General features: G+C 35.1%; 1 protein-coding gene and 1 long non-coding RNA gene across 2 annotated transcripts in view; both read left to right on the top strand.

Moving 5' to 3' along the window:
- LOC145720665 (uncharacterized) overlaps nt 1–12,033 on the top strand; it is a 30,036-nt gene extending 18,003 nt beyond the window's left edge. Inside the window, exon 2 of the long non-coding RNA XR_014143810.1 lies at nt 5,092–12,033. This is a non-coding gene — a long non-coding RNA (uncharacterized LOC145720665). The remainder of the gene's footprint in view (nt 1–5,091) is intronic.
- Nucleotides 1–24,096, top strand: part of DACH1 (dachshund family transcription factor 1) — a 383,401-nt gene that overhangs the window by 19,461 nt on the left and 339,844 nt on the right. The window lies entirely within an intron of this gene.

Below are 24,096 nucleotides of genomic sequence, written 5' to 3'. Positions count from 1 at the left end.
TTTTTTTTAAAGATTTTATTTATTTATTTGAGACAGAGAGAATGAGAGAGACAGAGAGCACATGAGAGGGGGGAGGGTCAGAGGGAGAAGCAGGCTCCCTGCCAAGCAGGGAGCCCGATGCGGGACTCGATCCCGGGACTCCAGGATCATGACCTGAGCCGAAGGCAGTCGCTTAACCAACTGAGCCACCCAGGCGCCCTCTTTATCTCAATTATTATTAATTAATGTTTATCAGATTAATTATGAAAGGTCACCAAATACATAATTTTTGAAGTACCTAAAATTCTAATTGAGTGGCCAGACCAAAAATAAGAGTTCAAAATAAGATGCTGTTCAAAACACCATCAATGACAAGAATTATAGCTACCATTATTTGTGATTATTATTTGTTAGAGGTAAGTGTGTTCGGTATGATATCTCTTTCTGTTCCACTCCCTTTAGCAGCGAGAGGAGGCAGGTTCTATCTATGGTTTTAAAGAATGATCGGGGCACCAAGGATCAGATCAGTTAATTAACTTGCCCATGATTACACAGCTAGTGCATAACAATTGAAGGGAATAGAAGTGAAGCAATTTAATTTTAAAACTTTATTTTCTATATTATATTTTTCTATTCAAATAATAGTTAACCAATGACTCTAATATAGATTATATTTGAAGATTATAGCTTATTTGGAAAAAACAGTGCTAATACACATTTCTTAAAAATATTCAAGATGTATGTGTGTGCTCTGTGTCAGTAGCAATTTAACAATTTTATAGGAAAACTTTAATATTGTTTATAATTCTAAGACTTTTAGAAACATTTTTACATTGAAGATGTAGAACAAGCCAGTCGTAATTTATTTCTTTATGAGAAATGAAGAAGTGACATTTTTATATCCATTAGCATTGTCAATTAATTTTCATCAGCTCTTGAAGAGATAGAAACCTATTGTATGCTCTTCCAAGTACAAAAGTATATTCTCTTATTCCCTTTTTATTTCTTCAATCTTGCTACAATGTATTTTTAAAATTCTTGAGTTCATTATCATCAAAGGGATCCTTACCAAATAGCCAACCATGTAGTGAGGTCAAATTTTACTCATAAGATAAAATTTAAAACAATTGCAGTATTAATTTATTAACTAATTCATGCCTCCAGATCAATGGTTATTGGTGGGGAGAAAGAAATACATAAGAATAATTGGGTTATAATCTATTGTAATTCCAGTTCTTTCCTGACAGAGTCTAAATCAATCTCTATGCCTGTTTCACAGTTCCACTGAGTACTATTGTTAGAGTAAGCCACTCCTATTACTTAAAGATAATTGTTCCTAGTAGTTACAAATAGGTTATTTTTAGAAGCTGGAAATTCATTCATCTGGGCATATAGTTGGGATTTAAACCTTCGTTGTGTAGTACAAAAGGCTACTATTGGCACAGTTTTACCAATAACTTCCTGGTTTTTAAACTGGAGAGTAGCCATGGAAAGTTTGGGGTTGGGTCTGTTTTCCTTCACGTTTTTTGGAATAAGCTTCATCATCCCATCTCAATTACCCACCTGGATGCCTTCTTCTGTCCAGGTAGCTTGCTATTCTTTTTGATCCTTAGATCTGTAATTTTTTTTTTTCTGCAGCAGAAAAGGTACTTTGATATTTTGGCATCCTCATACTACATATGAAGAACTTGTTATTTAACAGATTGGCACATTTCTGTGATGTGCAAATTCCTTGGTAGGTAGGGTATGTGCGTCACTTTGCTAGTTTTTGTTTATTCACTTTAATCAAGTGTGGGAAATAATGTTTTTTTACCAGGTAATTATTATGTGTGGAAAGTGATGGAACTCTTGTTCTAGGATATCTACAGTTAAGGTAAGGAATTAATTTTGGTAGAGCTAAATATGTTGAATTTTTCTATTAATGTTTAGTGTCCCATCAAAGTCTTTCATGTTGAAAAATCGCATAAATCGAAACAAAAGGGTATCATTTATCACTAATTCAAGAGAGAAGGTATAGTGTTTATATATAATATTTAGCAATGATTCCTAGATTTGTAATGGTTGTTTGCTGAATTATATCAAATGTGTGTTGAAAACGTGGCATGTGCCTTGATGTTTCTAAAGATTTGCAGAGATTCATAACTGAGTTCATCAGTGGACTAATTACAGTGTGTTTCCTTTGCCACCTTTCTATCCCTGCCTTGGTTGCCTGTCCAGGATGATTTGAACTGTGTCATTTCAAACTAACAATATTATGTGAAAGAAGTAAATTCATGGAAAACCTCAGTAGTTCTGCTTTAAAATGATAATTTGAGGGGCACGTGGTGGTGCATTTGGTTAAGCATTGATTCTTGGTTTTGGCTCAGGTCATGATCTCAGGGGCGTGGGATTGAGCCCCGGGCAAGGGTCCATGCTCAGCACAGAGTCTGCTTAAGATTCTCTGTCCCTCTCCCTCTGCCCCTCCCCCCAAATAGATAAATAAGCCCTTTAAAAAATGATAATTTTAAGCATACCCAAATCACTCAGTTTTAAATTATATTTGTTCATGCTCTTGGGAGTGTCAAACCTACTTCTTCCTTTGTAACTTTTAGTGCTAAGATTCAGGTGAGGGACTTTTCTGTGAAAAGATAAGGATGCACTGAAGGAAGAGTGCCGTTTTCACTTCCTCTAGAGACTCCTGCCTTATAGATCTAGCTTTGTCCTTTTTCTCCTATGAAGTTTGATTCTTTGCATTTATGAATTCCCTAGAGCAGTAGTCCTACCATTTTGCAAACAGTATGCTCATTTAAATGTTTATAAGGAATAAATGTATCAGGTTTAAGCAATGGGCAAAACTGACTATACCTTTACAATACATGTATCTTTCTAAATAACCCTAGTACAATGTCACCCATGCACTTTTTCTTTGGCTCAATATGCTGGCTCATCCAGGAGCACTGCAATTGGCTGTTGGTATATGGTATATTGAAACCAAACTTTATCTTTACTTGTATGTGTCTAAGGAATAAAAGTTTCTTGAAGAAATGTGAATTTCACTGTAGTGCGGCAAATTTGGAATTTAGAGTACTGTTGTTTTTCAAAATCGAACAGAGTCCTAGGAGCATCATGCCTATACTTTAGATCACTTTCAGGTAATGTAGGACAGTTAAAAAGGAGCTATACACATTTTTCATAGTGTAGTAGTTTTAATATCAGAATGATAGAAGTGCTTCTAGTCCACTAACTGTGAAATGTTATTGAGAATTAAGAATCTCTTTAAATGAGTTATGTCCCACTTGAACACTCACCTTGTTAAGCCAGTGTCCTAACAAGACACCCAGAAGTCCTCAACAAGTCAGAATAGATAGATAGCTTTTGATTGGGAGATCATTTTTCAGCCTGTTATCAACCATGCTGAGTAAATTGTAAGAGAAATACTTTAAAATTTAACTTTGAAAAATGGGTGAGTATATGCAAAGTATCTCCCCTGTTTTGTTTTGTTGTGTTTTTTTCTCATCTCCACCAACAATTCCTCATTATCCTTCAATTCTTTATCATCTTACTTCCAAGTCTCGTTGGAACTCATGCTCTTCTTCCACTTCTCACTTTACTCCACTATCAGCATCCTCTACAAAATTTGCACCATGGAATGGTTTTTCCTTTTCTGTTATCAATATTATTTTTTGTGCACTGCAGACACTAACCTGAGTACATTTCTTATTTCATGTAATCCTCATAATAGTCCTATTTCCCATTTACAGAGGAAGGCGCTGAGTTACAGAGAAGTTAAATAAATCATCCAAGGCAGTGGTGTTAAATGGAGTTGACCTCAGAACCTACACTCTTTACTCCTACCCTGCACTCCTACCCTGGGACAGGTGCAAAAACTCACTTGAGCTTCAGTTTTCTCACTTGCCAGTGAAGGAGCCTAGCACCTACCCAGCAAGATGAGGATTTAAAGAAAGGAGATCAAAAAATGAAAGTTAAGGGCACCTGGGTAGCTCAGTCGGTTAAGTGTCTGCCTTTGGCTCAGGGCATGATTCCAGGGTCCTGGGATGGAGCCCCGTGTCGTGTCAGGCTCCCTGCTCAGCAGGGAGTCTGCTTCTCTCTCTCTCTCTCTCTCTCCCTCTGCCCCTCCCCCCTGCTTGGCTCTTGCTTGCTCTCTCTGTCTCTCTCAAATGAATTAATAAAAAATCTTAAAAAAAAAAATTAAATGTCCTGGAAATCACAAACTATATAGAGGTTCAGTAGGAATTCAATAAAAGTCCTGTACTATTTTCCTTTTCCCTGTGTGCCAGGTTGTACTTGAGAAAGAGAAGTCAAGAATGAACACCTACAGTTAGTCGTTAGAAAAACCATGAGGTCCAGCTTCCTGGTGCCAGTTCTACAGTGACCTTAAAAGACTATAGATTGGTTTCCCATTCCTGGACAGTTCAGTCCTACTCAGTAGCAATACTTTTTTGTCTCCAATGTCACAAACAGATGTGTTTGTTTAAGTGAGACAACTGTTGTACAGAGCAGACCCCAGACTGGTGGCTGTAACTAAATTTAATTTTCACCCACATTTCACAGCTTATTCATGGTGAGAAGTGCTTCCGTTCAAGTATCCTTCCAATGGACTAAGAAAAATGGGGATATCCTGTCACTGACTGAAAGCTTAAACTTTTGGGTTTTGCTAGAGATAAAATTCAAGAAGAAATTGCTTCCTCATTAGAAAACAGATAGAATTATGTGTTTAACGTTCTATTTTGAGTTGCTGCACCATACATATAAATATTAAATTATTACATTGATGCTATTAGAAATCTGTGAGGAAAATAGTGCAGCACATACAAAGCAGATTTGTGGGACAATAAAGAAATAAACACACTGGTTTAATATTTCTAAACACTTTCTAGTTTAAAATCTTGCTTTTCATGACATCCACATATTTTGGGTTTCAGGACACATTATGGCTCTCTGGAAAATGAAGGCCCTCCTTATGGAGATTACCCTGCTGGTCTTCTAAAACCTGCTGTAGAATATTGCCTTTGGCATAGAGAGCAACTGTCCCTCCATAATCTAGACATAGGCTAAGATTTTTTGCATGTTCTCCCTTAATCTCACACATGCTCTTTATCTTTTTTAAGACAGAAAGAAAAGTGATAAACTCTTCCTTCGAGTCTGTAAATCACATCTCTCTTGAAATCCAAGCATAGAGACATGAACATGAAGAAAATTAGAATCAAATTTATCTGCTCAGATATTGGTATGGCCTTTAGAACTTTACTGTGTTCTTTTTACATATTTTATTGGCTTGCTCTATTTTCATTTTATCTCTTTCTTCTCCTTTTATTCATTTTGCATCTTTCACTGTTCTTTATCCTAATTTGGTAGTATTAGCCAAGGATACATCTATATTCGTGAATTTAAGGCTTCTGAAGTTAAAACAAAATAAGCAGATATAAATGTGCAAATGCCTAGAATGACAATAAAAAAAAAAAGATTCATCATTTCCAAGGATTATAGATTGGCCTAGCTGGAGATTGGGATATACCTGTTAGTCAGGGGTGGGTGATTGGGTTGCAAATATAGACACTGGCAAGCTCAGGAGGGTCCCTACGTGATACAATTAAGGATTTTGAACGTTATATGGTAATGATGAAAAATCACTGGAAGATGTATTTCTATTGAAAAATTCTTAATTGGAGAAATGATATGATTGGATTTGTGTTTTGGATAGAGAACAGTGTGACACTTAGAAGGGTGAACTAGAAACATTTTAAACTAGAGACTATTACAGTAATCCAGTTTGAAATAACTAAGGCTTTAGTTTAAGGCAGCAACAGTGGAGATTGAGGGAGGAAAAAAGATAAAAGAGAAATTAAATTAAAACAGATTTAGTGAGATGTTTGGAGAAAGAGAAGTGAGTTAAGATTAACTCTCTAATGTTTGATGGACAGTGTTGTGAGTCATAAAACCATGAAGAGGAGAAGTTTTTGGTGAATGTTAAGTAATTCCATTTTGAAGGCTTTGAGTTCTAGATCTTTTGAATTATCCAGATGATGTCAGAGGCATGTGTCTGGGATTCAAGGGAAAAAATCAGGAAAGGAGCCAGAGATTTGGGTGTGAACTCTTGAAGAAATTTTTAGATGAGATTTAGGAGCTGCAGATTGTGGTCATAAAATAATGAATGGGATTTTTCAGAAGGATTGGATAATTACTCCATGAATTGACAGTATTTTTTTTTTTTTTTTAGCTTTCTATGTCATTAAAAACACTGTTTTTATGTCTTCTGGCTTCAGATAACTTTTTGAAAACCACATGTCAACTTTCAAAAAAAAATTCTTAATTTCCAGAGGTCAAATATTATGTTTCCATTATGAATTATTCAAAGTTAAATGGAAGTCAAAGATAGAGACTTGCAGAGAGCAGGTCTTTCTAAGCTGCTGAGTCATGATTAGAACTCTAAGAAATACCTTTATTGTGTTTGATTCTAAGCTTGTGATAATAGCTAGTGTCAAAAGATGAGAACGTTCTGTACTGGAATTTGAAAATACCATTGATTAAAAATGAAAGATCTCTTAACAGAGTTCACCCTAAACTTTCATCTGACCTTTCCATAGGAAAGCTGCTGCAAACCACAAAGGTAGGCTCCATGGAAGGCAGCGGCAGATTGAATTTGCAGAGTTTATAGGCTGACCCAAGGTGATTTAATCCAATGTTAAGAGGTAAAGCAAGTGTTAAGGATTGTACTTTAAAATCAACACTAACAATTAGCGACAGCGAGTGCGTATCATGATACCACGTCAAAAGTAAGAGACTGATCTAATGTAAATCAACCGTAACATAAACAAACTAAAATTGCTTCGGAATTACTTTTTAACTCAACATTCTCATACCAGATCGCTTATAAACAATAATGCACCTTGGTTTTGGTGACGTGATTCCTTTCAAGGGATTGATACCAGAATTTGGTTTCCCTCTTTTTATTGATAATTCTATTTATCTAATATTAGATACTCAATCTAATTCTTAGGAGAAAGACTACTTAAGAGAAAGATTCTTTCCTCCTCTAAATTGGTGACTTTTTGTATGCACAGAAATGTCTTTGTTAAATAAAAGAACATAATTATAATCAAAAACAACCTAGAGAGCTATTATAGTCACATCTGTTAGGGAATAAGTCGTTGTTCACACTGAACTTCTTTTTGCTAATATTCTTCATATAAGGAGACCCTTCAGTACTCCACAAAAATACATATTAAACAATGCAATTACACTTGCAGACTTCAAAATATATATCAACTCCCTATTAACGAAAGTGATCCCACTCAGAGTAAGAGTCTACCAGTTTGTATTTAGTTTTGGAGTTTATATTTTTATTGCATCTTTTACTATTAATTCAATGAAATATTCTCATGGTTTTGAAGTTTAAGCTCTAGCTTTTTGTAGGTAGGTACTTCTTAGACATTTCATATTGGCATGTCTCTCTCTTCTGCCATCATTCTTTTTCTCTAATAAGGTTGTTATTGATTTGATTGGAGAAGGAGTATAAGTAGTGTTAACTTTTTTTTGTTGTTTGTGTGTTTTGTTCATTTTAGGGTTTACCAATGTTGACTTTATACCTACTTGGGAGAGAGCAGTGATAACTGAAAAGAGTAATTACCCAAATTTCCAGCTCAACTGTTTGTCACACTCTCACCACTGAACTTCAACAGAATGTCAAAAAACTCCATATTTAAACATACTACTTTACAAATGAATAAATAATACTTGCCCTGAATGTGTGTAAATACAGGATATCTTAACCACTGAAGCTGGTGAAATCCAATACCTGTTTCATAGGAGGTCTACCCAAAAGTGTTCAAGAAAAAAAGTTTTTATATATTATTTTATTTGTAAAGTTCTTCAATGCATAGTGTTTTCATTTAAAATAAATTCCAAATGAAGGAGAATATTTAGTAAATACTACCTTAAATTTGCCTCTAGACAATGGTGCATATTCATTTTATCCTTAATCTTTCCTTATTTCACATTTTTATTAGTCTCCCTTTATTGCTCAACCTAAGAGAACTCAAAGTAATATGTATGCATATGTGTGTTTGTACATGAAGTGATAAAAAAATTATCGTTCATCTATTTATTCAGTTCATATTTATTATGCACTTAATGTGTTGCAAGCATTCCTCTAGGTGCTTTGACTCTAGCAGTGAATATAACAGACAAAAATCCCGGCCTTCACGGAGCTTATATTTTAGTGGTCATGGTTGGGGGTGAAGAGATAGGCAATAAACAATAAGCAGAATACATAAACAAATTACATAGTTTTAAGGTGACGCATACCATAAAACGGAGATCAGGGTGAGGGAAGTTGAGAGTGTGGGTAGTAGGACAGTTGAAATTTTAAATAAAGTAGTCAGAATAGTCCTTATTGAAAAGATGACGTTTGAGTCAATGCTTGAAGGAGATGTGAAGTGCTGAAAGGCATTTTAACAAAGTTTATTTCTCTTTGCATTTCCTCTGGCTTTGATTTCTAGCCTTGTAAAGCAGGGAAGAATGGGTCAGAGGTAGTGTAATAGGCTTTTCATGATATACAAGTAGGGAAAGATTAAAAATTTATCTGCAATTCCAAGGTACAAGAGTAAACCATGCTACAGATAAAAATTGGGTTTTTTTTTTTAAATCTTGTCTCTACCACTTGTTGGCTCTTTGATTTTAGGCAAGTTCTTTAAAGCGTATGAGCTTCAGTTTACTCATCTCTAAAAGTGGGATAATAATACTTGTATTAAGATAAAATCAAGCACATTAAGCACTTAATGCAGTGTCTGATACAATAAATACTCAATAAACATTAAGTATTAATATTTTATTTAATGGTTGAACATTGTTTTTTGGGAATAGTTTTTTCAAAGCTTCAAATGAAGCTTTCTTTCTAAAGATAAAATATCTGGTACCAAGAATTTTCTATAATGGTACATTATTTTTTGATATGGTCAAAGGAATAAATGTATGATTTTGGAGTACTTTGAGTATATGTTTATGAGGCAATACCTGACCAAGCAGGATGAGGTAAGACTGTTACCAATACCCTCAGCCGAATACGGGAGAAAAAGTCTGTTTTCAAGGATTCTGTCCTTATTTGGAGTTTCACAGAAATGTTTTAATTTCACAAGTTGGTAAATAGATTGCAGTGATTATCATCCACTTAGTTCTGTCTTAATAGATGTAAATGTCCTGAATCCCATAGAGAATTTCCAGGTCTAGGTGATTTTAATAGTTGAACATTTCTAGTAGAATATTAGAAAGCCAACCCATTATGCTTTAATGTAAACTTCTTTATTGGATTATTTTCTTTGCTAAAAGACCGACTTTCATCATCTTTTCCACCATTTCCAGGGTGGCGTAGGTGGGGCAACCATGAAATTAATTAGCCAAACCGGAACACTCTTGAGTATCAACAGAGGCAGTATTCATAATTATGTTGGAACAACAGGTGAAAATTAGGTCTTTCCTGGGCAGATAGGATGGACAGCCACGGAGCTATAGGGCACCTTATTTCTCCATTTCACCAGCACATAGAGGTTCTACCCAGTAGCTTAGGGATGAGCAGTTTTTAAAAAAAAAAGTATGAGATAATTATTACCTCAGGGATAATTTGAGTAGACAAAACAAAATTACCTTACTTGGAGGCAGGCCAGGAGAGCAGAGTTCTTACCCTTGTTTTTTATTTTCATTTTAATAAGGGCTATAGAGTTTCTCATGAATGCCAGTGGTTACAAAATTGATTAAAAGCTCATTTTAATTCAGACTTCTTCTTAAGACACTTTTTTTTGAGTTTACTTCAAGTCTTTTTGCTCTGTTTCTTGTATTTCTATACATCTTAGTAAACAAGGCCTTTATTTGCCTTGGCAAGCTCTAGCTAGGTCTCTCATTCACAAAGAGTACAGGCCAGTTTGTTTTCAAATAGGCTGGTAGTTACTGTTTTCAAATAGCTGCCTTTGGTCTATTTTGGCCTTACTGTGACCATATGAGCCAGCATTCCCAAAGTTTTTGCCATGGTCTTCACTAGCCAGTATGTTAGAAGAATAGTGACTTTTGGTAGGGAGTTGGGGCAAAATAGGAACAATTTTGGCAGGCCTGCTTTTTCTGTCTCCTTGTTCTCTGTCTGACCAGCAAGTTTCTGGGCACGGTCTCAACATTAAATTCCTCCATCGTGCATGGACAATCACTGAGTGAAAAGAAGAGGCAGGCAAAGGGAGGAATAAGAAAAGTAGAGGTAAAAATGAAATCATGGGATTTGCAGAATGCTAACAAATATTCAGTATCTATTTAGCTTCCGAAACTGATGCTGCTTCTCTGATTCTCGGATAAAAAAAACCGCATGCATTATTTCTATGATCTCAAATGAATATAATTCCCAGTATCCTGATAGTCACAACTTTTGTCTGTGTGTGTGGGGGGGGAACAAAACCAATTTTAATAGTGCTTCCAAAAAATCCTGTGTCATTGATATGCTGAAATGGCTACACCCTTTATAAAGGGAGAGAATGGGTCAAACGCAGGCTAGTAGGAGGTGTAGTGAGGTAAGAGACGGGTAAAAAAGTGTGTGAAATTATTTGCTGAATTCTTCAAGTTCTGACTTCATTCTTGGGACTACTTTCTGTTATATAGGTAGCGATTCCAGAAATGATGTCCCATTATAGTATTTTTAGAGGTGCTCTTGGGCACAATAGCTCTAGATAGTGGAGATTAGGTGGATATTCAGGGTCTTTCAGCCTGGTTTACTTCACTGGCTTGTTATATGAGACCTTGCATCATCCATTTTGCCTCTAATCACGTTTTCCATTTCTGGTGTGTGCTTCGCTCATAACCCCAGTTTTATATCATAACACTTGCTGTATCAGCACCCGTTCTCTTTCCAGTGCTCAGTTTTAAACAGCCTCATTATGAAAAATATAGTACTTAAAAACATGGCACAAATGTGTATTACTTCAGCACAAGATAAAGAGATTATTGAGAAATGCACTGCCTGCTGAACTAACTTTATCCTAAGGGGCATTTCACTATTTTAATTGATTTTTTTTCTGTCCATTTTTTAAGAAGAGTCCTTGGAGAAGGTAAATGGTGGATTACTTCAGGAAACAAAGGAACACTTAATTTATTTGTTATGACTACCAGTGTCTCCATTCTTTCATAAGGTTAAACATTTTCTCATCATTTCAAAATAGCTTATGATGATGACTAAGACGATGAGGACCAGTTACTTCTAACTCTAGCTAGGGTCTACTTGATCTAAAAATATCATATGCTATTTGGGGAAATTAACGTAAGTTTTACCTAGCAATGGCAATTTTTTGACAGGAAGAGGGATCATAATTTGTTGTATCAAATATAATGACCCTTAAAATATTTTCTTGTTTTAGCTTCGTAAAGCCATACCTAGCCAAAATTACATGATGCTGTCAAAGGTCTTCAGATGGAGTCTCCCTCACTCTAAGCTACAAAAGTTTAGATGAGTAAATAGTCTTATAAATCAGAAAGTCTCAAAGGCTTATAAAACCCTCAAGCCCTATTGCCAAATCCCAGAGCTGTTGTGGGCTCTGGGTTGTGATGTTCATAAAAGTCAGATACAGTTAAATTCCAACACTATTCACCCCCTTTGGAAGTTTGGCTAATGTAAAAAAAAAAAATCATAATGTTACATGATACTTTTGTATATCATGGTTTTAGATGATCAGCAGTGCTGTTTTCCACTAGACCACTTGTACTGCAAGTGATGCTATGCACAAATTAAGTTTATGGACACTTTAAAATAAAATTCAGTTAACATTTATTTTCTTCTCATATTCTTGGGTCTTTGTCATCTAAACATAGAGACAAAGTCAAATGTGTGAAAGTGCAAGGTCTTTATGTGCCTCTCAAAGGAACACAGGTCTGTGTTTGAAAAAAAGTCATCCATGTTCAGTAGAGCACAGAACCCGGGAGTGGATCCAGAGCCCTTGCGGCAGGCACCCTTCTGCTGATTCTCAATCTCTCTGGCCCAGGTGCTACAAATGAATCCAGTGCCCTGGGACTCTTTTACATCAATTTTGGCTCTTCCCTACAAAACATCTTCTTTCCTTATAGACCTCAAAACTGTCTCCTCAAGTATATCTAAGAAAGGAACATTGTAAAGGGAGGACAACTTTCTGAAGCCATATGGGGTTCATTTTCTCAAAAAAAAAAAAAATTCAGATTGTTTTTCTTAATTGTCTCTCTGGAGAAAAAAAGAAAGAGGGAAAAAGAAAAATTAAGAAACGTTTATTTCTTCTCTTTTTAGAATCAATATGAGATATTTAAGTGTAAAAACAAAGTAATCCCATGTTCGCTTCCCTGCTTTCCCATTTAACTTAATCAAATGCAATTAAAATGAGAGTAAGGAACAAACGGATTCAGTTGAACCTACCAGGATGGATACCATGCTTTCTCTAACATTTTTATGTTTCAACTAGTGGAAAGTCTCTTATTTCAAGAAGCTAAATTGACCAAGATTATCATTTGAACAAGTTCCTCTTGTATCATAATGTTAAAAACATTAGCTAGTTCTAAATCTAGCTAGCATCTACTTGATTTTTAAAAATCATTGGCTATTTGGTAAAACAACATAGGTTTTACTCATCTACAGTAGTTTTTTGACAAGAGTGGAAATTGCAACTGATTTTATCAAACGTTGTGATTAAAACATTTTCTTAGTTTAACTTTTCCCCCTACTTCCCACATTAAAGAAAAATAGCAAAGCTTACTTATTTTTTATGTTTATGTAATCCCCAGACATTTCCGCTAATGCTTACTTTTGACAGTATCTAACATGTTGGAGTCAAATTATTTTACTTTTGGGGAGAGCAGTGCTCTCATTTTAAAAAATGAATTGTTGCCTTATTGTTTGTATTCAACAGCGATGTTATACATTTAGAAGGAATAAATATTCTCTTTTGTCAATAAGAGATCCACTTCATTTATTCCTATTTAGTTGTCTTCTTTTTGTCAGGATTTAGACTAATGAGAAAACCTCAGAAAGATTCTTTACTGTCTAAACACCAAGCACGCAAATGCTTCTCAATAGAAATAACACAAGAAATGCGTTCAAAGACAATACGTAGCTTGAGAAATTCTTGTGTGCTGACAGCTCTCCAACAGTGTTGTCACAGCAGGAAGACATCAGTTGAAGAAACAGATAGTGACCTCAAAAAAAGTCTGGTCAGCAGTGTGGACAGGGTTTCACAAGATTATAAATCACCCCAGGGTCGCTCTGTTCCCACCATAAAGAGAGCATGGTCGTTTTATTGTAATCTAATAAGAGATGGGAGCAAAGGACAGCTCCAGTGTGTGTTTGCAAAAAAAAAAAATTCTTGATTACAGTTTCAAAACTATACAGTTTCCCTGCTATTGAAGTGAAGATTATAGGGGTTAAGGCCATGTTAGGATTGGATTACCTTTTATAGCTGTATGTTATCCTCTGGTTCATGAATCAGAAAGTACTTAAATTAAACTGAACATTTGGGAGTAATCCCAGTATGTAGCATGGTGGTAGAAAATTAATCATGATTTGGTGATAGATTATTAAGCCTTTCATTTGAAGGGGGTCTTTCAAAGAATCAGAAAAGTAACTCCCTGGTGGATATATATATTAATATGAAAAAAAAAAAACCCTGTGTATAACAAGTTATGTTAGGATTGGTTTCAAAGGGGAGATGGCTTAATGAAAGAAAACATGCATTTATATAAAAATGTGAATAAGAGATACAAACATCAATCCTGGAATAAATTACTAGCAGATTTTACACCTCTTGTATTCTTATTTTTTTTACAATATTAACTTGTATTTATTAGTTGCTATGTTTATTTTTATATAATGCTATTTAACTAAACTAAATAGATAGTAAATATTTTAAATAACCTCCTTTGACACAAAAAAGCTAACAATTCCATCTTTAAAATATTTAGGACTCAGAAAATGGCTCTAATTAGATTAAGGGTTACTGAGGAAATGGTGGTCAAAATTTTAAAGTAAAACCCTGGCTTTGATGAAAATGATACATGCCTCTTCGTTTGCCCTCGCAGCACTTCTTGTGGTGGTGTAAATAAAGAAGGTTTTAACTTTATTCAGTGATTTTATCATTTGTACTTAAGCTTCTTCTTCAGCACTGTTTGATCTCTATACATTTCTGGGACCATAATCAGGCGTCCTCCCATTTAAATGGATTTTATTCCCTAACTTATCTCCTTTGCTTTGTCAGTTTGTTCCTCTGGAACCATGCTGACATCTAGAGATAAGGCCTATCAGTCTTAGGCTATTGACTGAATTTTGATTGTGAAGAAGCCATCACTTAGGGTAGAGAAAAACAAAGTGAGGTGTTATTGCTAAGGATATATTTTATGCTATGGTTCCAAAACCCAAAGGTAAATAAGATGGAGTTTGCAGCTCTTCATTTTTTATTAGGCAGATGATAGACTTTGCAGGCTGTTTCCGTGGTCTGTTTCTTTTTCCCTTTAGGAGTCACAGACCTTGTGGTTTTGCTCTCATTTACTTTCTTGAGCAAAGATGAATGTGAAAGGGAATACTGACTCTCGAAGGATATTAGACTGGTCCGTTGAACATAGTGGGTCTTTAATTCATCTCAGTTTATTTTCCAGTTGTCAATTTCCCTTTGTTTCTTCCTCATTTATATATGCTTAAGTAGGTGAGTAGGCAGATTTCAACTGCGTCTCTTTGCCTTAGTTTTTCCAGTGCTGCTAAAAATGCTACTGCATGAACTGGAAACTGGAAATGATCAATATCCAGGCAGGTTCCATTTCTTTTAGATACAGAAAACAGTAATTTTGTGACTTTTCCAGCCTCTGTTAGCTTACATAACAAAAGTTCTGAATGTCATTGCAAATTCAAGCTGAAAATGACCAGGGCAATAGTAACCAAGTTGTTACTCTAACTTACTCTAAATTTACTCTGCCTCCCACTGACTGCCTTAGGAATTTTGAAATATAGAAATATATACTAGAGAGGTAAGATATAGTCTGTCTTAATTTCTCAGACCTCTTCTGAATCTATAAATGCTGTAGATGAATTTCTTATTCTTTCTTTACAGTATTTATAATTTGATTCCCTTTAAGTAGAAGTCATATCTATCATTTAGAGCAGAAATGCTTCTTTATTTCTACCTCCTCTCTAGGTGAAGCTTACAATTTACTTCTCAGCAACTGCCATCTAACACTGAAATTTCTCATACAACTAAGACTTGCATATAGCCATCTGTTTTACATATGTATTTTTTCTTGGTAATCTTTATTACTAGATGCTCTGAAATAGAAAGTACATAAGTGCAAATGCCAACATGTATTTTTGTTAGTGGCACTGAATAGACTGGTTAAGGTAGAAAAACAAATGTACTTACTTTGATTTATCACTTGTGACATTAGCATGTACCATACTGCTCTCCGGGAAACAAAATGGTTACACCTGAGGACAGTGATATAAACACTTCTTTGATTATTTGAAACAAACCATTAGGCTTTGATGAAAGAACTATTACCATGGTGGATCCTGTACAGGGAGAGAGTGCTTGGATATAATGGATGAGCAGTCTGCAATTACTTGTTTAGAATTTAAAGAAGTCAAAGCTTAGTTTTTAAGGAGGAAATAGATATATAAAGGGAATTGAATTTTATATGAATTTATGTGGTAGAATTTTTACAACTCGTACATAGTTGCAGTAACTTTCTTATCTATAAAATCAAGTTATTTGAAATTAGATAAACATTATTCCGATGTCAAATGAATTTTTAAATTATGCCTAAAATTATTCTATTACATCTTTCAAAAAGAATTTCCTAAATGGAATTTCATTAGTTTGCATGCAAAGACTGAAAGATATTTTCTTTTATTTGTACTGTTAAATGCACACACATACGTACACAAACACAAAACCAAGGCTAATTATGAATTAAATACCTATTTATCCTATATGATTTATAGATGGACATTTTGCTTGATTAAAACATGTATGGAAAATATACCCCCAACTACCCAACTCCTATAATTCCCCCCTATAATGGAATTTTATTTAAAAGGCATAAATGAAGTTGAAATATCTAAGCTCCTAAGACTCACTTTGTTATGCTCGTACATTAGTGTGGATCGAATGTCAGGTTAGATAATTGCATTCAGTCTTGTACACAAAAACCCGGTCTTCAGGGAACTGGACTTAAGTTTATATGGGAGGGGAATATGGAGGACGGGGGTGGCATTGGGGTGGTGATTACAAGCACATCAGCAATAGCTTTAGAGAGTGGAGGGTAAGGGACCCCAGAGGTGAGCCTAAAAGACTTCAGGGCTTGGGTACTGGAGAACATAGGACAGAGGTGAGGGAGAGCAGACTCTGCAGGGATAAGCTACTGCAAGAGAGGGGAGAGGGACTGTCCAGCTACAAGAGAAGGGCAGAACCAGAGGAGGACCACATCATGAAGAAAAACCCAGTCTTCTTCATAACCTACCTCTGTGAAGAGTGAAGATAGTGCATCTTCTTAAAATAATTTGCTTTGTTAGATGGACATTCTGCTTTTGCTCATGTTTTGTGGTCAGATACTTGTTTTGAGACTATACACTACGGTTTGTAATTTAGGAAGTGTAAAAGTTTAAAAAGATGTTTAAAAACATTGTTATTAGTCTGCATTGCACTTGGAGGTAGATGATATAGGTATAATTAGCTTCATTTATCAAGGAGGAAACGTAGGTTTCATAGAAGTTAAAGAACTTGCTTAAGGTCAAGGACAGTTAGCTTCAGAGAGAGAAGCAGAACCCAGATCTTATCTCTTGGTCCAGTGCCTTTCCGTTACTCTGTAATGCAGCTTTCTACTTTTGAAAGATTGTGGTTTCCCGATTCATAGGGTTCATGTCTTCATCAGAATAGTTTAGCACAGAAAACAATGCAAACAAATTTTCCCTTTGTTTTCAGTGCACTTCTATCTTTATGTATAAATTTTGTTTGCAGAGGATAGGAAAGATGGCTTTTGCTTTGTAGCATTAAAGATAACCAACTCCTGTTGCAATTCCTGACACAGCACCTGAATTTACGCATCTGTATTGCAGAACCTCTTCTTGACTTAGTTAATCAAAAGCCATCAGAAGGATTATAAATTTACAAATAAACTCAGGTGACTGTTAAATAATTTCACGAGGTTAATGGCACTCTTCTTTGTTACTGTCCACTACACAATGCAGTTGCTCTAAAATTCAGTTTTGAGTCTCCAAAAAAGGGAACAGAGGCAATTGCCTTGATGAAGGATTTGCTATTTAATCTGTACCTTAGAATCAGGGAAGTTGGAAACCCAATTCAGCTCTATATTTATGACTTTTACCCTCTTCTGTTCCCACTATTTCAACTGGCGTGCACAGTCTGAAGTTTTATTATCAGTGACATAAATTAAATTGTAAATGTTAAAAGGGCAGTGTCCCATTGAAGGTGAATCCAGTGTTTTTATAAACTGAATAAGGATCGTTCTATCAATGACCTTATTCTTCCGTAGTATGTTGACAATCCTTTGATGTAGCCATCACTCCTGTGCTCTGAGCTTCAGTCCCTGGGCCTGCCTGGTGCTTCTGCTATTATGGAATCATTTCCTGGTTGAATGAATATTTTCTCAAGTTTGGAACTCAGTGCACAAGGATGCCTTACCAATTAAGTTGCACATCTATTTTGTTTTTAGCCAGCTTGGCATTAAAGGTTGTCTTCTCCAAATTAATGAAGCCCAAGTTGTAATGAGTTTTAGGTTCCTGCAGCCCATGTATTATAACAGAAGATGATCTAGTTTAGGATGCTGTAAGCCAGTAGGCTCCAGATCCAGCCTTGCCTACATCCTTCAGACCATGATTATAACCTCCTTCGATACTGGTAGGTTGGAAGTATTCGAACTGTGTTTAGAGGCATAAAAAATGGATTTATGTTTTGGCATTTGGACTCCATGGCTGCACTGACCAACTTTTTCCTCTTCTACTCTATTATATTATTTTCAATAAAAAATCATTTCAAATTTAGATTATAAAAGTGAACCTAACATACTAGAACCCATTATCATGATGATAATAATCCCATTCTCTTGGATATCCTTAATCATGTCCTTGTGGAATTTGAATGTCCTATGGGAACTGTCCACAGATTTAATTGTAAAACATTTGGAGGACTTAGGCTCAGGGTTTCTGATGCTTCCCTACTCCAACCTATATTTAATGAGAATCCAAGCAGTCAGCCTCCGTTGTCAACAGACATTCTGTGAGTGTCTTCTTTTCAGGCACTTTCTAGCTGCCAGAGATAAAATGGTAAATAAAGTACCAGTTTCTGTCCTCATGGATCTACTGTGGAACATAGCCATATAAACAAGTAGGTAAAATACCATATATTAAGTTCACTTTTGTATGTGTGGGTATGCATATATGATAGGCACAGTTACATATAATAAACCACATTTTGTTTCTTAACAGCTTTATTGAGGTATAGTTAATATAAAGTGATACCTATTTTATGTATACAATTTGATATAAAGTTTCAATTATGTACAACGAATATGTTCTAGAGATACTGTGTACAACATAGTGACTATAGTTAATAATACTCCACTATGCACTTAAAATTTGTAGAGAATAGAGCTCATGTTTAGTGTTCTAACCACATTTTATTTTACTTGGATCTTCATGCACAAAACTCAGTTATAGATCGTTATGGCCACAGAGGAAAGCTGGCAAAAGAAATCTCAGGGGGATGATGTGGGAATGGGCGGGAAGGCAGATGATATATGTTCCGGGATGAGGTGATACCTGAACCAAGTCTTTAAAGTGAGCCAAAGGGAGGGACAGCATCTGAGTACTGAGGACAGCATGAGCACCGGCTTGCAGATAAGAAACAGTTTGGGTAAGCTTGCAAAACTGCAAACATTTTTAGGTAGACGAGAAAAAGGAAATTCTTGAAATGGGGAAAAGGTCCAGATTTTTTTTTTTTTTAAGATTTTATTTATTTGCTAGAGAGAGAATGAGAGACAGAGAGCATGAGAGGGAGGAGGGTCAGAGGGAGAAGCAGACTCCCTGCAGAGCAGGGAGCCCGATGCGGGACTCGATCCCGGGACTCCAGGATCATGACCTGAGCCGAAGGCAGTCGCTTAACCGACTGAGCCACCCAGGCGCCCCCGGGGAAAAGGTCCAGATTAAAGTAAGTTTCTTTTATTTTTTTCTGGGCTGATTTAATTTAGAATCATAAAAAAAAAGAAACCTAAAACTAGGGTTTATCGTAAAAAGCAATATGCCACACACAATGAAGGTTGGGAAAGGAAAAGATGAGGTTGACAAATATGCTTTCTATTGATATGTAAATACTACATGCAATATTATTTTGTTGCTATAAAAATGTTTTTTTTTTAATATTAAGCAGTCAAATTGACATTTCAATACACATTTCTGCTTCTAGTTTTTAAGGTGCAGAATTTGGAATCTAGATTGATATGCAAAAGGCAGTGGACTCAGGGTGTTAATTCTTTCCATTGCTTTAGTTTTACATGTGCATGGATACAGCTGTTTGTGCAAATCGCCAGATGTCAGACAAGGGGCTTCAGGAAGCTTTTCCATATATCAGCTGTTTCCCAGAGGTAAAGTATTATAGTGCATGATAATACATTTGAAATATAAAGGCAAGTTGTCTTTATTGGTTTTTTTTTAAGATTTTATTTATTTATTCATGAGAGACAGGGAGAGAGAGAGAGGCAGAGGCAGAGGGAGAAGCAGGCTCCCCGCTGAGCAGGGAACCCGATGTGGGACTCGATCCCAGGACCCTGGGATCATGACCTGAGCCGAAGGCAGATGCTTAACCATCTGAGCCACCCAGGTTCCCAAGTTGTCTTTATTTTTAGGTGTCAATCAGAAATATACTGAATAAATATATGTCCACAGAAAAACTTGGACACAAGTGTTCATAGTGTTATTCATAATAGCCCAAACAAGGAAACAACACAGATGTTTGATGTGGACAACACAGATGTCCATCAACTGGTGAATCGATACACAAAATGTGGCATATCCATATAATACAGTATTATTCAGTATTAATAGGCAAGGGAACGGATACAGGTTACAACATGGATGAAGTTTGAACACATTATGCTAAGTGAAAGAAATCAGTCACAGAAGATCGCATACTATATGATGCCATGTATAGAAATGGACCAGAATAGGCAAAATTACAGAGACTTAAAGTAGATTAGTGGTTGCCTAGGGCTGCAGGAGAGGATGGAGAAGGGTGGCTAATGTGTGGGGGGTGTCTTTGGGGGGAGTTAGCATGTTATACAGTTAGATTGTGGTCATGCTGCACAACTCCGTAAATATACTAAAATCATTGAATTGTACAGTGTAAATGGATGAATGTATGGTATGTGCATTATTACTCCATAAAGCTGTGGGAAAAAAAGGAGTAATATATAGAATAGCGTGGATAAGGACATGAGTTTAATAATGTAAAATTATCAACTCTTTGTCTCTTCTTTTTAATGTTCTTAAATAAAATATGGAGACTAAATTTGTAAATAAAGGAACAAACTAAATGTGGAGAACATAATTAAAAACACATTTAGGGGCATCTTTTCATTGTTCATTTTAAATTATTTTTTAACCTTTAATCCATCAATTTGGGTAAGACATGAAAATTAATAAATTAATAGCTCTCTTACCTCCCAAGCCAATCACTGATGCATTTTCCATTTTCTTCCTCCTGTGAGAGTCTCCTTAATTTAAGACTTGATTATTTGAAACATTCTTTGAATTTAATAGCATGTTTTCCTTTAATTATTAAAATAAAATTTAAGCAACAGTATTTAAAAAAATCCCGTGTACACAAATGTACGAAATAGTGATAACTTCAGCCTTAAATTGCTCAAGGAAATGAATGTTTTTGGACAGAGCTTCTACTTTATTGACTTCATGATAGGAAAAAACACAATGCATTTTAGGGCAAATTCCCCCATTGTGTAAACTCCTCCCTGGGAGTAAGTAAGAAATTATATTAACTCTTTTGATGAAGTAGTAATTGAAATAATACCCTAGTGACTTAGAAAGAGTTATCTTCTAAAGTTGATAAAAGAAACCAAATGGGGAATTGTAGTTCCTGAAAACAGGAACTCTAGCAGCAGACCAAGGAAAGACTACATAAAAATTAAGTCTGCCATGGCTTAGCTTGCCCAATGAGTTCTTTTCTTCCCTCTTTCTCACTCTTCATTTCCCCATCACCCCACACCCCTTCACCCCTCACTTCATTTCCCCAGCACCCCCTTCACCCCTCACTCACTCATGCTGGACACACATTATTCTTATGGTGGCAAGAGTTTCACTTCTCATTACTTAGCATATTTATGCTGTTTACACAACATTCAGCTATTGATTATTTGTTCAGAAGTTCCTATCTTTCCCTAATTTCAGTATGTCAACTTGTTGTACGAAATGGGTTGCATTTTATTCCCTCATTTTCTTAGTAATTATTTGATCTTAGATATACCTTTCTGAGTCCCAGATGACTCACCTTCATAATAATAATAATAGGAATAATAATATACAATGCTCATGGTTATTTTGCAGATAAAGTTTAATAATTTAATATATAGAGCTTAAATCTTGGCTTGTTGTAGACAGTTAATGACAACACTTTATGGAAGGTCCTCCATATTTATAATACCATTCTAGTTAATAACACTGTCAAAGAAATATGTTACAGTCTCAGATCAACTTTTAGAAACTTACATTCCTTATTATTTTTTAATTTAGAATAACATGATTTTATACTTCTTTTATTAGTGGAATGTGGCAACAGGTTGAAGAAATTTTGACTTATTCCATGTGGAAAGAAATCAGTGCTATTTCCATTTGATATTCCATGAAATAATGGAATTTACATAGCAAATTTGGTTAAGTTTTGGTTATAATTCCTGGTAACTAATTAACCTTCTATTTGGAGTGGAGAAAATGTATTTCAATAATTGTGCATCATTTTTTGCAAATAGCATAAGCCTCCAGATAAATAATCTTTTAAAATATTGTCATTTAGCCTCCATTTGTTGACCAATTTGAACATTTTCACATGATTTGCACAGTGATTATTTTATAACTGTATTGGCATAACAAACATTTTGTTTTTTTCAAGTTTATGATGACTTGAATGCTTTTTAAAACAATTAAGCTAAAATAAGTTTCATCTACAATTGCTTTCTTTTTTTTTTTTAATTCTTATGTTAATCCCCATACATTACATCATTAGTTTTAGATGTAGTGTTCCATGATTCATTGTTTGTGCATAACACCCAGTGCTCCATGCAGAATGTGCCCTCCTCAATACCCATTACCAGGCTAACCCATCCTCCCACCCCCTCCCCTCTAGAACCCTACAATTGCTTTCTTATAGCTCTAAGTTTAATGCCACCTTTGGCTATCTGTGATATAATATGTCAAATGACTTTCTCAGCTGTTTCACACTGTAGATACAGGTTTAACATCCAGAAGTATTTCATTATGTGATGATTTTAATTATAATACCAGAAATAAAAGAAAATGTATTTCTCAGTGCATCAGTGAAAAAGTTTAAATAAGTTAATCACATGTCTTTATGAGGCCTTTCATTTCATAGCTCGATAACTCTTTAAAATTCCATTGTCATTTTTTAGTATCATTATGCGCATGCATCTAGAAACAGGAGATTTAGCTAAGAGATGAAACACTTTTAATTTTTTTAAAGTAATCTCTACACCCAACATGGGGCTCGAACCCATGATCCTGAGATCAAGAGTCACATGCTCCACCTACTGAACCAGCCAAGCCTCCCAAAACCCTTTTAATTTCTGATTTGAACACATTGACCCTTTCCTTTGTCTTAATAGAATAGCTCTGATGGATTTTTTTAATGGAAACATGGGATTGGATAATTTTATTATCTTTATAGTTTACAATCTTACCTTTATAGTTTGCAAAAAAGGGTGTTTTTAGGAAAGCAGTTCTTCCTATTATTAATAGTTCTTATTATATTTATATATAGAATAGAAAAATAATTTTTTGAACTTTTTAAAAATTTATAAACACATTTAATTATACTCAGCTTTGCAGAAAATTATGAGTCAACACATGCCACCACCTTTGGGGAGATACTATGTTATTGTTTAGGATAGAGTCCTCCGAAGACACATTTTCTGTAGATTTTTTTATACCTCTAAGCTATAAATTCAAATGTGTGTAAATACATTTGCCTTTGTTCTTTATGCATAATATTTTCAAATTATGGTTTGATTTCTATTTTGCAGAACCATTAAATTAATAACAATGAAAACAAGAGGTGGATTTTGTTTTGTTTGGATTTTTTCCTTTAATTTTTTCCCTCTTTCCTTTGAAATCACATAAGGCCCCAGTGGACCTTTAGCCACTATATTTCAACATGGAGACTTTGAAAAAATATTAATCCTAACCTTCCTCTTAAACTGTGGTGTCTAAAGTGACAGGTTAATTTCAAATTCAGCTTTGATTGAGCATATGGCACTTTTTTTTTTTTTACATGCTTTACATAACTAAAATAGAGCTGTCTTTAGAAATCCTTGTATTAGGAAAATGAAGTCTAATCAAGGAAAGTTTTCTTCAGTCAATGCCTTTCCACATTCAATGCAACTTTTTGGAAACGTGCAGTATGTCACATATAATAAGATACACAAGTGTTATGAAAGCACAGCACCGAATATAAATAAGGAATTTTCCTTAATTTAAGGAATCCACTAGAAAGAAGTTAAAGGAAATAAAGATATACATACTTCGTTTTGCTTTTCCTATCTTAAACGTAGTTGTAACAATATTAATCCATGTAACATTCTGCAAGATGCAATTTTGATCTTTTGTGGGTAGCTTTGTTCCCTACAGATATATGGAAGTCTCATTTCTTTCCCATTTATGGTGTGAGCTAATTTGACATTAGAATATTTTAATAAATGATACTATAAGAATCCTAAGCATATTTAGGATTGGATGTCATTGAAATGTGTGTAAGTGTATAATTCTGCTGGTTTATATTTTAATAGAGACATTGTTCAAGTTGACCCTTGAACAGTGCAGGGGTTAGGGCC

Source organism: Leptonychotes weddellii, chromosome 3 (assembly GCF_054177405.1).
Source record: "Leptonychotes weddellii isolate Sample4059 chromosome 3, ASM5417740v2, whole genome shotgun sequence".
Taxonomy (NCBI): Eukaryota; Metazoa; Chordata; class Mammalia; order Carnivora; family Phocidae; genus Leptonychotes; species Leptonychotes weddellii.
This window is presented reverse-complemented; position numbering and strand designations above follow the sequence as displayed.